A 20,392-nucleotide genomic window follows, 5' to 3' on the forward strand; every position below is an offset into this window, starting at 1 on the left:
GCCTAATCGCTCTCTATCGGTGCTCTTTAGTGTCATGACGCGGTACTTCACTTCACCGCTCACAGACGGCGGCACCGCCCCGCCCCCGAGAGAGAATATGTGAGAGAATATGTGGAGGCTCGTGCATGTGCGTCCGTGGCGTGGTCGGTAGAGCTCCGGGCGCCTACATCGAGAGGTCGTGGGTTCGATTCCAGATGGCGGAAGTTTAGTTTAATTTTCTTTCTCATCCGTTTGTGCGCCTTTAACCAACGTCATATTCGTGACTGAAATACGTCACTGAAGTCTTTGTGGACCCTGGCATAAAACACTTTTGTGTTGATAAACTAACAATGTCGAAAATAGTAATATAAAGTAGAAAAACAACCGAGAACTAATCACAATAATTTAGCTAAAAGCGCGAAAAATGCTTATGAAACATCCGGCTGATGCCCGCGCCGCGCAAGAGAGGGTGCCACCGCCTCGGCGAGCGCGCAATTGCCAAGGGAATCACCGGGCCTGGGCCTGCGCCACATCGACCGCAGAGTGAGCGCTGGTTCCTTTTAAATCGTGCTATAGGGCATGCTAGTTTTATAGGGTCTGACGTTCTCACTATCGAAATGGAGGTATTGTTGCTTGTCAGTAGCCTTTCTATAAACTTTTTAGTGAGCTCCCCGTCACACATCGTCAGTGCTACATCCATAAAGTTTATACTTTGTTCTGAGTACTTCTGTGAAAGTAAAACGGACGGATGAGTGTTATTGAAATCGCGAATAAATTATGAAAGATGATGCTTCAGGCAGTGACAAATCATGCAGGATGAACAGTGAAGTGTTTGCAGTATAGTGGTTTCAGTGAACAGCTTCCCAGCAATTTTTAAAGTAGGCCTGTAAAAATATTACCATAACCAGGGCAATAGTTGCTCCCACTGAGTTGGTATTAACTTGAAGGTAATGAATGAAACTTTAGCACTACTTTTAAAAAAGGTAATGAAAGTGCAGATGTCAATTACATTCGGACTCGTCGTAGGAGGGAAGTACTGTGTAACCAGAGGTGAATCAGGAGTTACTAGGAAGTCGGCGATGTCGGACCAAGTGTGGTTAGTGTCTTTGATATACGATGGAAAAAAACACTGTATTTACAAAATAGGAGATTATTTTTGTAATTGTGCATACGTGAGGAACGACCACGCTTTCCTGCCTTTTGGATGTTTGGCAACAAGTAAAACGTACCCACTGTCGGGGTTTCGTGGAAGAAGGGAATGCAAAGCGGAATTGGGAATTATTTGCTTCTCAATACGATTGCTTAGGCTACTTATGAGAACGCATGTGAATGTCTCACTGCGTGACTCCGCCTGTAAACATTATCACGAAGCTGCTTGAAAGCTTGAATTAATATTCGACTTTGTTTAGTAATGCCACAGCTGCGTGGTGCCTGCTGCCTTAAATATTATCAAGTGCTTTTAGCTGCTGCATTGTGGCTATTTCATTTGGTCAAAGTTTTGTTTTAAATGAAACCTTTCTTTTTGCATTAAATCGCTATCATAACGACATCGACATACCGGGTGTTTGAGGAAATGTGTCCGAAAATTCTCAAAAATAAGAAAATGAAATCATTCTTTTGTAGCGGAGGACATATTAATATAGCTAGAGAGATCAATTATGAAAGTAATTAAAGAAATACATTAATTAACTTTTTAATTATTGGAGACTGACGGTCAGGTTATATGGGAGAATCATAGTCCTTCCTTCGAAGGGATTCATGGGGGGTGAATTTATGATAGGAAATTAATTTACTTTCTTCATCACAAATATTTTTCAGACGCTGACACAAGTGCATGCGCAGGGTACCCTGCGCATGCGCTGTTTGTAGCTAAACAACCTGCTGTTAAAAACTGTCGCGACATTTATATACGCAATAATTTTTCAGGGGCGACTGGAACGAGTTGATAATTTGAGAATGACCAGATGAATATCTAAGCAGTGATTACTTGGAGCGTGGAGAGAAAGTCCAGCAAATGTGGTCACGTTGTAAAAACGAATGTAGTTCCAGAAATTGCAGGGAATTATCGTTGGGAAATTCACAAGTGAAATTAAAACGAAACGCCATTTCTCTCAAAATCTTCAAGAGGTTCAACAAGAAGGGACATCTTGGCTGTTGGTTATAGTTCATTTTCGATCAGCTTACAGCGCAATAAAAAGACGAGGACACAGACCAAGGATGTGACGACACGAGCGCTGACTCTCAACTAAAGTTTATCGGAAGGAAGGGCACAAATAAATACATAAAGAGGCCAACGGGCTATCGACATAGCAACTGCGCGTGTGCATCAGTCATCCAGGTGATAACCAAGTTACTCAGGGCACGTGGAACAACAACGTGCGTCAAAAAACATACATACAAATCAAGACCCACTTACAAACAAACGTGTGACGCCACCTAATCCGGCGCCAGTCAAGACAAGCTTCGATTAAGAAATTGCACCTCCTTTTCGCTAAGGGCAACCGACGGGTGGCTTATACACCTTTCACCTTCTCTGCCGATGAACAAGGCCTCCATAACATCCCTCGTGTTCTGATGCTTATGGCGGAACAAACAATCTGTTTTCCCCGCCATCGGTTTGCAACCACATTTTCTGCAGTGTGAAGGCAGGTGCAAACCGCCTGCAGCCCGTAACGATGACAAATGCTCTCTCAATGTCATATTTACACGTCGTCCACTTTGGCCAATATAAACACGCCCGCATGACAACGGCAAACTGTATACAACACCTGACTTGCATCTAATGTATCTATCTTTCTGCTTCTTGGAACATGAATTACAAGCCTTACCAACACCCGATAGTTTCTTATGCAAACGTGAACAGATAGTCGCGAGTTTATTACGGGCAGACAAGACCACGCACACCCCCATATCTGTTTCCTACATTCTTCAGGCAGTGCGAAAACTTATGTACTACACAAGGTACAAGTTCCAGTGTTGGCGGTAACGCGTTACAAGTAACGGCGTTACCGGTAACGCGTTACTTTTTCCGGTAACTTAGTAACGTACTCGTTACAATTTCGAAACTGTAACGGGTAACGTACTTACGTGAGCATTTTTCGGTAACGTGTGGGATCATGTGACTTTTTCATGCTGTAGGCGCCATTTTCCTCGCCCCGACGAATGCTTTTGTCGCAGCGTCGGACTGCGTTCGGCCTGTCAGGCATTGACAAAGAAAGCCCGGGCGGAACCGCTTGTCGCCACACAAAGCTTGAAGAAAGCACTGGAATCCGCCATGAGAAACTGCACGGACATGCTTTTCGTGGAAGTGGATTGTAGCAGGTGGATTGCTTGCTGGCACCTGCGCCTTTCGTGCCCAAAAGACAGGCCACCCGAAGAGAAAGCGCAAGGGCTGATCTAGACCATACCATGTGCTGATCGTGACGCTTCATACGTGGAGGCAACAAAGACTTTCCCCGAGAGGCTGCGAAAACATAAAAACGACGTCCGCAAGTTCGAGTGACAGAGTACACTCGCCGAGCACAGCGTGGTGAACGAACACCGCATAGAATTTGACCTCCCGCGTCGTCGACTTAGAGGCCAATTACTATAAGCGGTTTTTAGATGCGAAGGCATCTCTTGCTCGGGGGTATGTCCCGCGGCGTGCTAGTCCGCACTCACACTACGCATGTGCAACTCTTCTCCTTCCCTCTCTCCAACAGCTGCGCGTTACTCTCTCCACTTCTCTACCAGCACCTGCTTGCGCTTCTCCTGCGTTCTCGCTTCTGCTCTCGCGGCGCATGCGTTACTCTCCTCCTCTAGACTCCTCTCCTTCAAGTGGTAGAGCGCTGAGCGCGTTAAGTCCAGTGCTTGCTTCGGTTGACTCCTCTGAAATGCGGGCTCGACATGCCGAAATTCTCTCCTACGCAGCGCCGCGATGAGCGCCGGCGCATGCGCGTCCCCTCCCCCTCTCTCTCCTCTCCTACGCTGCTCCCCTCTCGTGCGCCTGTAGACCGCGTTCCCCGCTCGCCCTGTGAGAATTACCGGTCAGGCTAGAGTGAAGACACGACGCGCGTAGTGTTCCTCTTCGCGTTCCATGACGCGAGGTCGGTAGCATGCCCAACGAACGCCAACAGAACGCGATCGTGCAAGTGCTCTGGCTTCGCATCGCCTCATGGTCCCCTCCCCTTTAGCGGGAGATGGTGTAATTTTTTGTGGAGTCCTAGCCCAACCAGCAGAGAGCCGGTAATGTCAACTGGTCTACAGGTGCGCTGCAGATCGAGAGTCTGCCTCAACGGAATTCTGCACATCATGTAGAATAGGCGTGACCGCACGGCAGGAAGAAAACCCTGAAAAAGAATGCGAATGGGACGCAAAACGTCGGATTTTTCTTGTTACGAAAAAAAAAAACCTTTACTCCTTACCTTGGTTGGCGTCCCTCTGTTTCAACTAAAGCACATTAATACCGCTTTCACACGAACAGCCTTTACCGCGGTTAAGCAAACTACGGTTACGGGCTAACCACGGTTACAGGTAGCTACACGGCAGACATAACCGCAGTTACACTCCTAACCGTGGTTATCGCAAACGAGTGATTCCAGGAGAAATCGACGCGGATCCGAAAATGGATATTTTAGATTTGATTGGGTATTTTACATCTTGTGCACATACCAACCAACAGCCCGGAAAGGAACTTACTTTTCGTATTAACTGCATAATCTACGAGGGAGAAAATGTCGAACTTATGGAGGGATCAATTTCATTACCTGTCGTTCTCGAAATTTCACGGCGATGTAAAACACAAATATTGCCGTTAAAAAGAAGACATTTTTGTGTGAAATGTGTGCGCAACAAACAGTGAAGTAACGTTGTTTGAAACTTTTAGAGCGAAGGAAACTATTTTTTTAAATGTCTAGATATGCGAAATTGTATTATAGCTGCTACAAAGTTGATAATGCTTATCAACTTTTTGAAAATAAGTTTTGCTTCTTTCTATCCACAACTGCAGCAAAGTTTCGCGACCGAGGCTGATCTTGAACGCCCTCACATAAACGCTCGCAATTTTTGCGGTAATTACACAGGTTAGAGTGAACAAAAAATGTTTATGCACAGATATTTTTTTCTGTGACTAAGCAATTGAAGCATTTCTTTACTACTACAAAATTTTCGCATCTACTTTGCTACTAGAAACAAGCCGTTAGAATTACTGCAGATTTCTTGAGAGTTCAGACATGATTTCTTTGCGGATAGCGTTGATGATTGAATCTCATATTATGTATAATCTCTCATTGAGAAAAATGGCTTCACCATGTGCCAGAGTCAGAAGCCATCACACGTAACTCTACAAGCAACTTTATGCCACTATAAAATTGCTAAGGCCTGATACATTTGTGCACATAATCGAACCCAGACTACACGCCTGAGGTTTGGGAGCGAGCCTTAGCCAGCCCCACTTTCGAAGACCTGCGCCAGCTGATAGCGAGGGCTGTCGACGCGGCGAAAGTCTATGGTTTCCTGGAAGGGGTAGGCCACGCCGAAGACGACGCTTAAATATTGCTGCTAACAATATTACCGTAACAATATTACCGAATTAAAGATGTTTATTCTCTCTCTCTCCTTACATCAGCATTCTGGGTGTAATCGTTGTTTGTGTTAGAAGATTTATGTGAAACAAATTTGAGGTTTAAAAAATTCTTATTGTGGGTTCCTGCAGCAATGACACGTTGATTAAAATTTATGATTGCGGAGTAACGGGAGAGGTAACGTCCGTTACTTTTTTTCGGTAACGGTAACGCGTTACATTTTTTGTAGGTAACGCAGGGCGGTGACGCGTTCCTTTTTTTATAGTGTAACGAGTAACGTATTTAGTTACTTTTTTTCATTTACGCCTACAACACCGGGTACAACCACCAGCATACTGTCACGTGGTCGTGACGTCGACGAACCCCGCAGGCGACGTGTCCAAGAGAAAACTGTTTATTTAGCCGAATTTGCGGCCGAGAAACGGAAAGTTAATTTACAGCAATACACACGGTATGCACTGATAGCGGCGAACAGAGCATCGGCCGTCGATCAACTGACAAGCGGTGAAGTGCGTCGGCATTTATACATGTGACGTCGAATATTCCAGTCTTATCACTGGTGGTCGCGCAAGCTCTGGAGTAATCTAGGCTGTTCGAGGCCTGCGCGCAATCTTAACAAAACGATCTACAACAATCGCGAAGCTTCTCGAACAATGAGGCGCGGTTTGCGCTGAGCGTTGGTGACAGTTTTTGTGGGCGACAACCGAATACAGCAAAAGTCATAATAAGAAACGCACGTGGCAATGCGCCCCTCTTAAAAAGCATCGTCGCGATGCTTAAAAACATAGCGTGTATACATGAAATACTGAAGACAACTAATAAAGCAAGCAAACATTAAATCCTCAGCTGCGTTAACGAAAATAGTACGGTTTAAGACGCACCACATGCACGACCTCGCGCCGAGCTCGGCGCCTCTGAGTTCGTGATGCCGTAGGGGACAACCTCGTAGTCGAGTGCGCCGAGACGTCGAAGTACCCTGTACGGTCCAAAGTATTGTCGAAGAAGCTTCTCGCTCAGTCCACGTCGTCGTATTGGCGTCCAGACCCAGACACGGTCGCCGGGCTGGTACTCGACGAAGCGTCGTCGAAGATTGTAGCGATGGCTGTCGGTGTGCTGCTGGGTCTTGATGCGGAGGCGGGCGAGCTGTCGAGCTTCTTCGGCACGTTGTAAGTAAGCGGCGGCGTCGAGGTTTTCTTCGTCGGTGACGTTGGGTAGCATGGCGTCGAGCGTCGTCGCCGGGCTTCTTCCGTAGACCAACTTGTACGGCGTCATCTGCGTCGTTTCTTGGACGGCCGTGTTGTAGGCGAAGGTCACGTACGGAAGGATGGCGTCCCACGTCTTGTGCTCAACGTCGACGTACATGGCCAGCATGTCGGCGATGGTCTTATTTAGACGTTCGGTGAGGCCATTGGTCTGCGGGTGGCAGGCGGTGGGGCGGCGGTGGCTCGTCTCGCTGTACTTGAAGATCGCCTGAGTTAGGTCCGCAGTAAAGGCGGTACCTCTGTCTGTGATGAGGACCTCTGGGGCGCAATGACGCAAGACGATGTTCTCCACGAAGAACTTGGCTACCTCTGCGGCACTGCCTTTGGGCAAGGCCTTTGTCTCGGCGTAGCGGGTGAGGTAGTGTGTTGCCACAACGATTCATTTGTTGCTGGAAGTCGACGTCGGGAACGGCCCCAGTAGGTCCATCCCGATTTTCTGGAACGACCGGTGAGGTGGTTCGATTGGCTGCAGAAGTCCCGCTGGCTTAGTCGGCGGTGTCTTCCGTCGCTGGCAATCTCGGAAAGTCTTAAGGTAGTGGGCGACATCGGCAGCAAGGCGTGGCCAGTAGTATATTTCCTGTATTCTGGCGAGCGTGCGGGAAACACCGAGGTGTCCAGCCGTCGGGTCGTAGTGTAGGGCCTGGAGGACTTCTGGTCGCAGTGATGAGGGCACGGCAAGGAGGCAGTCGGTTCGAAGTGGCGAGAAGTTCTTCTTCAGGAGAACGCCGTTCCGTAAGAAAAACGACGGCAGTCCTCGCTTCAATACCTTCGGAACAACGGCGGTCTTGCACTCGAGGTACTCCATAAGGCCCCCCAGTTCCGCGTCGGCTCGTTGCCTTTCGGCGAAGTCGTCGGTACTTATAGGCTTCCCAAGCAACGCTTAGCGGCGCTGCTGCTCTTGACAGGCAGCGCCACCTCTGGTAGAAAAATAGTAACTGCAGTGTAAGCAGCACGCGTTTTCCCTTCTCTCCACCGCGTTGCCGCTCGCTTCTGTGCACGTGCAGAGCTCTCGCGGTGCACTTGCGGCGCCCCACAATGTACCGCTCACAGTGCGGCTTCAAAAGGATCTTCAAGCTTGACTGGCACTTCCGAAAAGCGAACTTGATAAAATGGGAAAGGCTCGTCAATCACGTTAACGGTGAAGAGCGGACGATCGACGACAACGACGCCCAACTCAAAGCGAAATGCATTTCCCAAGTCGCGATTACACAGTGTAGGACGTATACCTCGAGGTAAGTCTCATTCTGTCATGTTAAAGATGAATAATGGTCCACGTGCACTCCGAAATGAAGCCGTACACGCTATCGATGTTCTGCGGCGTGGACTACGAATCATATGATTGTTGTTTTGATATGACATGCTTACAGTAGCAGCCGTGTACTTTCGTGAACAAACGTTTGCGGCTTGCGAAAAAAAAAATTATACGGCCTTGGCAATGTTTCCTGAGAAGGTTAGAGTCAAGTGCTCCGTGCCGCTCGAGAATCACCCGCCGATTAAGACGCGAGGCAGCTAGCTGAGTTTTAAACACTGTGAAGCAAGATGAACTGCTCGCCTCTTTTTTTTTTTTTTTTTTTTTTTTTTGCTCTCGCGTCATGCTTGCAGTCTGATTTTATGATATCGACGTGACAGGCGTATAAAACCTGCTGCGCGAACGCGGCAAGAAAATCGCACAAATTCAGAAGGTGGTCATTTCAAGGTTGCAGTTGCAAAGTATGTATTAAGTACCAGTTATATTAAGCGGCTTAAATATATATCACCCTAATAAAGTGACAAAAACAAAGCAAAACCTGCAGAAAGATGTCAAAGCTTGCTGAAAATGCACAGACGTCCGTTCCGGCGTGATAAAGCAGCATTCCCGACGTGTGAATTGCAGGCGCCGTACTTCTGACAATGTGCCGAGTTCAGTTGAATTCAACCAAGCGCGCAACGCTAACGGTATAACGCGAGTGTAAACGTTCAACAACGACGGGAAGGTCTCACGAACACGGGGAATCAAAACACAAAGTTGCTTCACCTACAACCGTAACTGGACTTTCACAATGCGAGAAGACAGCGAGTAATCATTACTGTAGTCGCTGCGTGCATGCGCCGCGTCACTTACCGATTCAGGTAGTCGAAACGAAAGAAAGCGATGAACTCAGACAGCCAGAATAGAAGGCGAGACAGCGCTCTCAGCTATCCACGCTTGCCGCCTTTATTTCTCGTGCGACACACCAGGGAACCGATACAGTTTCACACGTGATCGTGTGCCTTGGTGTTGTCTGCACTGTTGTGGCAGGCCGCTAAACCGCAATACCTCGGACCTCGCTTGCGCTTCCGCGAGGTCGCTTCTGCCATCGCGGAAATGCGCAGCTTCGCACAGCAAGCCTGCCGGTTCAACGTGTCGAACTGACTGCCCCCCAGTTACCCGCACCGACAGAAGAACGCGTGCGCACGTGCGCTAGCGCTACCGTGAAAGGGGCTGAGTCGGCCGCGTATGCACTACAGAGCTTTCCGACAGAGCCGCAGCGCGGCCAGCGCGGCGCTGTTGTCGCGCCGCAAACTTGAACTTGGATTTCCTATAGTTCCGAGGAAGCAGTCATCGTCGCCCAGGGGCGTAGCCAAAGGGGGGGGGGGGATCAACCCCCCCCCCCGAAATTTTTCAGTTTTGCTTGCGTATATATACACGCACACATACAAACGCACGCACGAACATACAAAAAGTATGGTTGAACTCCCCCCCCCCCCCGAAAAAAATTTCTGGCTACGCCCCTGTCGTCGCCGTCTTGCGGCGGCGCGTCGACGGGGGCACGAGACAGGCAGTCGGCGTCAGAGTGTTTTCGTCCGGACTTGTACACGACGGTAATGTCGAACTCTTGAAGCCTCAGACTCCATCGTGCGAGGCCACCTGAAGGGTCCTTCAACTTAGCTAGCAAACATAAGGCGTGATGGTCACTGACAACTTTGAAGGACCTGCCATAGAGGTAGGGGCGAAACTTTGACGTAGCCCAGATGATGGCAAGGCATTCCTTTTCTGTTGTGGAATAGTTGGCTTCTGCCTTGGATAGTGACCGGCTAGCATAACTGATAACCCTTTTAAGCCCGTCAGTCTTATGCACAAGGACGGCACCGAGTCATACGCTGCTTGCGTCGGTGTGTATTTCCGTATCGGCGCAATCGACGAAATGCGCAAGTATTGGTGGCGTCTGCAGGCGTCGTTTAAGTTCTTGAAATGCTTGCACTTGCACCGTTTCCCACCTGAATTCCACGTTAGTCTTCGTGAGAAGCGTCATTGGTTCGGCGATCCGTGAAAAGTTTTCGACGAAGCGTCTGTAATAGGCGCATAAGCCGAGAAATCGGCGCACGGCCTTCTTCTCGGTGGGTGGCGCGAAGTCGGCGATGGCAGCTGTTTTCCGCGGGTCTGGGCGCACTCCAAAGTTGCTGATCACATGACCGAGAAACAAGAGCTCGTCGTACGCGAATGGGCACTTTTCTGGCTTCAGGGTCAGTCCAGAGGCCTTGATTGCTTGAAGTACTGCCTCAAGGCGCCGGAGATGCTCGTCGAAGGTCGAGGAAAACACAACGACGTCGTCCAAATACACAAGGCACGTCTGCCACTTCAATCCGGCCAGTACGGTGTCCATGACGCGCTGGAACGTCGCAGGTGCCGAGCAAAGACCGAAAGGCATGACCTTGAACTCAAAGAGGCCGTCGGGTGTTATAAAGGCGGTTTTTTCTCGGTCTCTTTCGTCTACTTCGATCTGCCAATAGCCGGTCTTCAGGTCCATCGACGAAAAGTACGTCGCGTTGTGAAGTCTCTCCAGGGTGTCGTCTATCCGTGGGAGGGGGTACACGTCCTTCTTCGTGATTTTGTTCAGGCGCCGATAATCAACGCAGAAGCGCAGTGTCACGTCCTTCTTCTTCAATAACACCACGGGTGACGCCCACGCACTCTTGGACGGCTGGATGATGTTGTCGCGTAGCATCTCGTCGACTTGTTTCTTTATCGCGTCGCGCTCTCGAGTCTAAACGCTGTAGGGGCTCTGAAGGAGGGGCCTCGCACTTTCCTCCGTTATAATTCGGTGTTTCGCCACCGGACTTTGTCGAATTTGTGATGACGACGAGAAACAGTCCTTGCATCATTGGAGCAGGGATTTGATCTGTTGTTGCTTGCGCTGGGGAAGACTTGGGTTGACGTCAAAAGCAGGTTCCGGCCCTGGCGTTTTTGCGGAAGCTTCGGTTAAATCTGTGAGGGTGAAGGCATTGCTGGCTTCCACAATTTTTTCAATGAAGGCGACTGTCATACCCTTGTTCACGTGCTTGTATTCGTAGCCGAAATTCGTGAGCATCACCTTTGTTTTTCCTCCACAAAGCTCGGCTATTCATCTTGCGGCGCAAATGACTTGATTGACCAACAGGTGCTGGTTACCCTCGATGACGCCTTCCAAGTCGGTGGCTCTTTCAGTGCAGACGGAAATAATGACGCTGGAGAGAGGTGGTATGGTGACCTGCTCGTCGAGCACACTTAAGGCGTAGTTTCTTGGCGTCGTGGGGGGTGGCAGGGCTTCTTCTGAGGATAGCGTTATGGACTCAGATATCAGCTCTATTACGGCGCCGTGTTCACTTAGGAAGTCCATCCCAAGTATCACGTCTCTGGAACAGTGCTGCTGGATAAGAAAGCTCGCAGGGTAAGTTCCCTCACTGATGTTGATTCTTGCTGTGCAGAGTCCAGCCGGCGTTATCAAATGACCTCCAGCGGTGCGGATTTCAGATCCTTCCCAAGCAGCAAAGGTGCACTTTAGATAAAAGCTCAAAAGCTCCAGAAAAGCCTCAACAGAAACTAGGCTACTTTGTAACGTGGGAAGGGAAGCATTTCATACAAAAGTCTGGTGTATGTATCGGTTCTCGGGTGGCACCTGTTTTGAGCGATATTTTTCTGAGTACTGTTGACCGGCTTGTAGAATGTGAAGCGCGTCATCTCGTGGTGGAAATGTTTCGCTACGTTGATGACTATCTTATTCTTTTTCGGATAGATTGTTCCCCTTTACACCGCATTAATATTATGAAGTTATTTATGGAAAAGGCTTTTGGGCTGAATTTCACCTGTAAATTACCGAGTAACAATTGTTTGCAGTTTTTGGACCTCCGTTTGTTTTTGCAAAGTGACCATGTTTGCTGGTGTTTCTCACCGCGTTCCAAAAAATCTCTGCTTCCTTACACATCCAGTCATTCTAAGATTATTAGGAATGCCATCGCAATGAATTCCTTACATTGTGCCTTGAAAAAGCCCTGCATACACAAATGTCAGGATAACTTTCGGCAGCAAGTTGATCGACTAAATAATGCTGGGTTCCCCGCGCGTGTTCTTGTGTCAGCCTCGGAAAGATTAATCAAGAAGTTCAAATCCCGCCAAGTTGTAACCAGTGAACCAGACGATAAGCCCAGGAGATACACTGCCATGCCTTACGTGCACCGGCTGTCCCATCGTTTTAAGAAGATAGCAAAAAGTTGTGACATCGATGTTCTTTTTTCGTCAAACCAAAACGTTGGTAAAGCTTGTGCTGCGATTTAAAACAAGGCTGGAGGAACTTCGGGTGTGGGTTGCACGGTGAAGCATCGCAGCGCCCCCGTGTCATGCTCTGTTGGTGTGGCCTATAGGATCCCCGTCTGCTGCGTCAAGGTGTATATAGGCCAGTCGGGTAAATGTATCAACGAAAGGCTCCGCCAGCACAATAGCACTTTAAGGGGAACGCCGACGTCACACGTTTCGACACATTGTAGGGCATGTGGATGTAAACCGTTCTTCGACAACACTGTCATCTTGCACAAACATAGAGATAAAAGGGCACAGGAAATCGTGGAAGCCTACTTCATTAAAGATGCGGGAGATGATTGCATATCTGAGCCGTCCGTTTGCCTTTTAGATTGTGAACTACGTAAGCTTAATGAGTTCTTTGACTACAGGTAACTTTCGCGCATGCGTTGTTGGTTGTCAGGTGTTTGAAATTTTCTTTCAATAAACTTCATTTGTTAGACGGGGCTCGTCTTGTGTCCACTTCTTTGTGCTCCGTCCCGTTCGCGCTGAAAAGTTTTCAAAATGCATCAGTTCCAACTCGCCAACCTCTCCACTTTACTACTTTTGGCAGCTATAGCATCATTTAACGTGGATGCACCCACGTTGACGCTTGGTGGTACATCTCCATCCTGAAGGTCCATGACCAATGAATAAACAAACTTTTGTGGTAGCTGTCGTAGTTAAGGGTGGGAGCATTAGCATATAAAATGGTGTAACAGCCAGAAGAGCGTCGCTAAGTAGAGGCAGAACTTGGGCTAAAATCGCCATCCTGCGGCATGTTAAAGAGTTATTGAACACTACAGCCGGACTAGAGAGAAACGCAACGCGCGTCGTGTCTCCTCTATAGCCCGGCCGCGATGTTTTTCGGAGCGAGCGTAAGCGGGGAACGCGGTGTAACAGCCAGCAAAGGCAGGCGCACGTTGCAGAGCTATTTTAGATGCGAAGCAGCTTATGAACGAGGCCTGTACCCACGACATGACCAGTGCCCCGCGTGCCACTAGATCTATGGAAGAAAGAAGAGAACGAAGTGCTGGCACGAGGGGGAGCTCGCGCATGATGTGCAGAAAGGAATGTTTGCCTGAGAAAATGGTGCCATTAGATATATGGAAGAAATAAGAGAACGAAGTTTTCGCACGAGCGGATAGCTCGCGCATGGTGTGCAGAAAGGAGTGTTTGCCTGACATATGGACGTGCGATAGAGTGCTCGCTCCACTGCGGCGCGTGCTGTAGTAAAAATCATGCAAGGTACTCCCTGCGCCATAAATCATGCAAGGCATCCGCTTCGCCATAAATCATCGTCATTCATGCAAGGTACCCACTACGCCATAAATCATGCAAGGTACCCTTAGATGCGAAGCAGTTTATGAACCAGGCCTGTCTCTCTGGCGTCGCGTCGACGTAGCCAGTGCCCTAGCCGATCGAAAGCGGCGGGCTCGCGAAGCCGAAGCGAAACGGGCGCGTTGACACCGCATTCTCGAACTTCAAGCTGCAGCCTTTGCAGCAAGAGCCATTAACTTTATACTTTACGGACCACAAGGCCGTTATACTCAAGGAAAAACGTTCCCCTGAGCTTGAAGTCATATATGACGACTAACAACATAAGGGGAGCCTCGAATAGAAGGACCATGAACAGTAATGAAGAAAATTTACAGAAATCTAAGTCGACTCATGGCTGCTTCGCATACTACTCAGGCTTCCCTTTACAGGGAGATGGCGGGATTTTTTAATGTGAATCAATCCTATGAGCGAGGCCGAGGCTCGAATTGTGTTAAGGCGTTGACAAAATTGCATTTCTCCTACTGAAAACGCGCCGAAACGCGTTGCAGGAGCTACTCGCAGAGACCACGGTCATGATGCGTTACTTTACCGCTCCCAGACGCCGACACCACCCCACCGACCAAAAAGACTGTGAGGGGAAAGTGTGAGATATAAAAGGCGCTTTTGTAATGCTTCCAGAATGTGTGACCGTGGCCCAGTGGTACCCTGCCCGTGGGTCGTGTGCTCGACTCCCGCTGAAGGAACTTTTCCTTCTTGTTTTTCTTTGCCATCTGATCATGTCATTTTTCGACGTCATTTGACACAAATACGTCAGTGAAGCCTTGGTGGACCCCGGCATAAAACACTTTCGTGGTAAAAGCAGAAACGCCCGAGCGGGTCAGACGAAAAGACAGAGCGCTAACTTTCAACTGATTTTTCTTGGCAAATTGCATCAAATATATTGTTTTGCGCAAGCATAGAAAAGCACCCGAGCCTCACGCGAAGATGAGGCAGCTCCATCGCAACGTCGCGGAACGAAGCTTCATAGACGGTCGGCCTGATTAAGGAGGAACGTTTCATCTGCAGATAAGGCCAAGGAAGTGGCGCTGATACACGTGATCCCATCCCTTGCGCTTGTATAATTTCTCCCGTGAATTGTGACGGGTGCTTTTTCAGCACTTCACACCGATCAAACTTCGGCGAACATCCATAGTCACGGCAGTGAATTCCATTGTGTCCCCGGATTGCTTCATGCACAATGTAATAATGCTCTTTGAGCCTATGATTAAGGCAGCGCCCCGTTTAGCCTATATACCTCTGACCACAGGAAAGTGGTATCGAGTGAACGACCATTGCAGCGCAAGGCAGAAACCGCGTTTCATGCTTAGTTGAACAAGCAGTCGCGCCCGGTTGGAGGGAACTGACTGCTTTACAAAGCCGCTGTGGCTTATCAGGCGCCGAAAACACCACTTCCATGCTAAGTTTTTTGCCGATCTTTTTCAGTCTATGGGAAACGTCATGCACATAGGGTATGACTACAGGTCTTTTACGGCGCTACTTTTCTGTCCAACCTCAGAGTTGCAGTCCTTTATCATTTTAATAGCTTTTCAGCTATGGAGGATAGTAGGATAACTGGGTACGGGGCGCGCAATAGCCGATCAGCTTGAGCTGCGAAACTGCGCTTTATGACGTGATGACATGATAAAGAGTGCTTAACAGCGCAAACGACAGGAGGGGATAGAAGAGAGGAGACTGTCTCCTCTGTGCTATCCCCTCCTGTCGTTTGCGCTGTTAAGCGCTCTTTATCATGTTGTACCAACACACCCATCCTTCTGTCTCTTAAGTGATGACATGATTTCCAAAGGGCGTTGACGAGACAAACATTAGAAATGCTTCGCTTAACTAACTTAGAATGGGCAGTGTCAAAGGGCAAAAGAGGTTTTCCAGTTCTAGGTTCATATAGCCAGCACACATAGTCAGGTAAAAGAAATAAATTCAAATCTAAAAAGCGTGAGCTGTTGTCAGTTGGCATCTCGTGAGTCAATACGAGCGGTTGGAAAAAATCTTTAAAATTTTTCACGATATCGTCGGTTAGGTGCTGCAAGTAGCGTCACTCCAATCAATAAAATTTGCAGTGGCTTAACTCGGCTATGCCAGGATGTACGTAGCGTTAGCAAAGGTTCAGCTGATTATTCTTAGCTTTCCAGATTGTCTAGGAATATTAGCCTTCTTCTGCTCATTCTTCCTACGCTGAACCGCTAATTGCCAGGCAACTACTTCGGGATGCGATGAGATAAGCTTCTCGGCTCTTCTGCGCCGTTGAGCTGCATTTGCGCTCTCCTTCTCCATGGCGTTACCCACCTGCAAACGCCAGTCAGAGGTGCTATCAAGCGGCTCCAGCGCAGTGTCAGACGGCGACTGCACAACGAAGGCGAATAACGTCGAAGTCTGGGTCAGTTGGTACATGACGCTGAGGCAAAAACCAGTCAAAAAGATGCCGGACAAGGCTGCGCGCGCGCTGGCGCCAATACGTCTGCCAAGGCTACGACGTCACTCTGGAAAGCGCAGACCGGCGGCGGCGAGTCGCGCGCTGCGGTGGCGGAGTCTGCGCGCGCGCCGGCGCCAGCGGCGCCACTTTGTCTGCCGTGACTACGACGCCACTCCTCCTGAACCCGCAGACAAGCAGCGGCGAGCCGCGCGTGGCGGTGTCGGAGAGCGCGTGAGACGCCAGCTCCGATGACCCAGCTGTGTGACATCACTGATCCTCGCGCATGCGCAGCACGGCTCATGAGGATCCACGCGAAATCGGCTCCGGCTAGGCAAGTGTAGCTAACGCTACAAAAACTGCAAAGTCGTCTGCTCTAACAACAATACCTTTGTCGAGCATGCTCATCAGCAATCGGTCTTCATATGCAAGGTCACCAAGTACTGGGGTGAGGCATGATCCAATGCCCACATGTCCGGTCATTCAAGGACGCGACAGTCAACTTCATGTAAAACGACAGAAGAAGCAAGTATTATCAACTCCTGTGATATTCTGGAAGGCTGCTGGGGGCACCAAAGGAGCCAATGGAATCGTCAAATATTTGATGCAATTTGCCAATAAATATCACTTTGAAGTTAGCGCTCTGCCCTTTCGCCTGGCCCGCTCGGCCGTTCCTTCTTTTTCGCGTGATGCGCTGTTCCACTTCAAGTGCGACAAACCAACTTGCCCAACCTTCAACACTTGGAGACATACAGGGCGGAAAGGAGGAGCAGCGACGCAGGTGGGAGCCTGGCGTGAAAAGCTGCTCATCGATGCTTGGTAGAGCAGGCACGGCGAGCCGCCGTGGCCAGTGGGGCTCTACAAGAGGGCTCCACCCGGGATTAGCCACGTACTCTAATTCTGCAATAAAGTTTTATTCTCTCTCTCTCTCTCTGGAGGAGAGAAGGGGAGGGGGCATGGCACAGCATAGTGTAGCAAGGGGTTGCGAAATGGATATCAGAGTGAGGATTATGGAAAGGCGGAGGTACGGCATAGCATAGTGTAGTATATCAAGGTGAGGAGGGGAGAGAGTGTGTAAATCATGGCATAGGAAAAGGGAAGGGAGGGTGACGAGGAGTGTAGCATAGTATAGCGGAGGTTGGAGACGTACAGGTGGTCAAACGGAGAGGAGGTTCTTTCAGTGCTAAACCATGCCCATATTCGCGTAGCTTTGCATCACTTTGCATTTCATCGCTGAGGCTTCCCCTCAGCTCTGCTGTGCATTGACCTTCGCGACGTTAAGTCAGCTGAAGCCACGTAGAGTTACACGAAACTTTTTGTCGGCATGCTTCTTGGCATTCGCAGATTGTCGGTGTGCAGGAGACGGCTAGTAGTGCTGCGGCACCTCGCGAAGCACGTCTCAACCACTCCGCGATCCATTTCGTCTTCACTGGCCGAAGGAGCGCTGCCGGAGATGATTGCGGAGGCCACGGAGAGGGTTGCGCAGCTGCACCCGTCTAGCGCATTCGACGAGTTCAAGGGCTAGATGGTGGGGATTCATTGTGGGCGAAGCGCAAAAAACATAGACGGAAAAGAGGAGAACGACACAAGACAGGCGCTAAACTTCAACTGGCTTTTAATCACAGAAATCACACGCAAGAAAACTAACAAACAAAGCAACCACGGCACGTTTCATCAAGCGTGTGATTTCTGTGATTAAAAGCCAGTTGAAGTTTAGCGCCTGTCTTGTGTCGTTCTCCTCTTTTCCGTCTATGTTTTTTGCGCTTCGCCCACAATGAGTTCAAGGGATACCAAAGCCAAACAATAAATTAGCTTAGACTGATAAATTATAGTGCGAAAACCCTAGCTTCGTTAATTTCACCATCTTAGGTGTATTGATAGATGAGAAAATCAATGTCGAAAGTTCTGCCCAGAAACTCCGATAGTGACGTGCCAGATTTCAACGTGTTCATATTTTGGTCACATTGCCTCAACGAAATTTCCTGAAACATGTCATGTTAAGTATCTGGCTCCCTGAGCAGGCAATGTACTTCATTTGTACCGATTCGGAACTACCTGGGCCCTAGCTGACGCCGTCAACCCCTGTGACGCCACGGCGACTGGTGCGGCAGTTTCAAGTGGGCGTCGCTACCCGCATTCTCTCTTTGCGCCTTTTCTTGCTTACCAAGCGTCTTCTCGCGGAAAGCGTGGTGATTTCAGAATTATGAAAGATTATTTAGTAATACGAGTAAGATGATTCCTCTCTCTCTTTAAGGAGGAAATGGAGTGCTGAGAAAAGGGATAATATATACTTGCCCCGTAGCAGCGTTGATACAACGTGCCGCACTTGATTTATGGTGTGAATGATAGAGCACAGCGACAGCCTGGACGGGCAGATGCCGTCAAGAAGCACTGGTGGTATATTTCATGTTGACGTGAAGCCTGGTGCTTGATGGCACTCAAACGGGATAAATCGAACAATATACCGTGGCAATGTGTTTGAGGCCGAGCACATCACTGCAACAGAGTGCCCAAAGTGTGCTTAATAAAAGCGATGGAACTATTGCAAAATCACAAATAAACGCCTGAAAAACCAGTTTCGCCGCAAGGGCAAATGATGCGACGGCAACAAAGTGGAATGTTTACCACGTAAGGCCAGCAGCCAACTGTTTTAGGATCCGACCTCGCGTAACGCTACAGAACGCGGGCGTAAGGAAATATGGTAGCTCCAGGGAGCGAAGCAGTTTTCGTCAACGCGAAGCCGTGCCAGGACAGCACATACTAGGGCTGTCTACTGATGTCCCCGTCGAGATCCCCCCAGCAGCACCCCTACATGCTCGTTCAAGCCGTTTCATCTCTTCTTGAGCCACCGCGCCCGTTTGCAGTCGCCGCATGCTTTTGCTCGCACATAGAACATTCGACGCGCGGGGCGATGCTATCGATTTGGACTTGATGCGGAGCATGACGACAAGGGCCATGACGACGGCCAAAATGCGCCTACTGTGTCCACATACAGTAGAAACTCGATCTAACGAAGTGATTGGAAACACGATTTATTTCGTTGAATCGGGAAGTTGGGAAAATCGAGAAAGGGACCTTTTGGCTCTTGGAAATGAGAGTTCTGACGTTGCGACAACGAAAAACTACCGGGCCATTGTTCTTGCGACCAATGTACTGCTGCGCGTGCGAAAAGTCCGCGAGGGCGGCTCTGACGTGGAGCCACCCATGTCCGAGCAGTGCAGGCCAGAAAGACGGTCATGTGACGCAATTACGGGCGAGCGATATGTGCAGAAGCGGAGAACAAATCAAGTGATTGTGCGATTACTGCCATGGGAAACCAACCAGCGCCGCTCGCAGCGTACGCAAGAGCGCTACCCTGTCCATTGCTCCACGCATGGGCGCGGCATGCAGCCTCGTCAAACTAGGACTAGAGCACCCAGGCGTTTCAGTGCGACAGCCTTACAGCGCGTGCTCGAAGAAAAACCCGTGTGTGTCAAAAGTGGTAGCAAATCACGGCTTTTTTGGCACGGTATTTCTGGGGTTTGGCGGCCAAGCTAGTTCCTTAACCCGAGGTGATGATAACACTGAGCCACATGGCTATTTACTGAGGAGTCGAAATTTGTTCATTAGATCGGGAACTTCGTGAAATCGCGTTTTGTTTAGGGGTGTGCGAATAGTGAAATTTCATCTGGAATCGAATTCGAATCGAATAGTGCCGAATGGTGGCCAAAAATATCGACTAAAAAGATTTCATTGAAAATAAAAGAAAAAAAAGTAATGAAATATCACCACGCTATCGTGTGGTGACAGCTTTATTACGCGCTGGTTCGTGGGGGGGGGGGGGGGGGGTTCTTTCTTTCAGCTTTTAAGGGCGTGCAGGCATGTTTATAGATAAGCTATCATTCCAGTCAGCAGCGGTACCACTATACCACCCAAATGGCTAACAGAGGGCGGCACGGTAGCTAGTTTTCTTGTGCCCCTATTGTCGCGCAATATGGCTTACCTGACAACGGTGATGTTGTGCTGCATCGTTATGAGTGCTCCGGGCCCAAACATCTTGGCGCGCCCGGTTTTACTCGCGCGCCGGAACGATGCGAGCTTCTCAACGAATGGTGTGCTGCGGCAGTGGCGACAACACAATGTGAACAAATTTTCACATGTCGATCACTGAAGGTCTCGCGGGCCAATGTCGAGACCTTTTGCGGCGCTTGCGTCATACGCGACCGAAATACGCAAAAGCCTTCGTTTCGGAAGCGATGTTGTGAAAGGTTTGACAGTTTTCTTATGTGTTTTTTTTTTTCGTGCGGAACTGATA

This window comes from Rhipicephalus sanguineus, chromosome 1 (genome assembly GCF_013339695.2).
Source record: "Rhipicephalus sanguineus isolate Rsan-2018 chromosome 1, BIME_Rsan_1.4, whole genome shotgun sequence".
NCBI classification, from domain to species: Eukaryota; Metazoa; Arthropoda; class Arachnida; order Ixodida; family Ixodidae; genus Rhipicephalus; species Rhipicephalus sanguineus.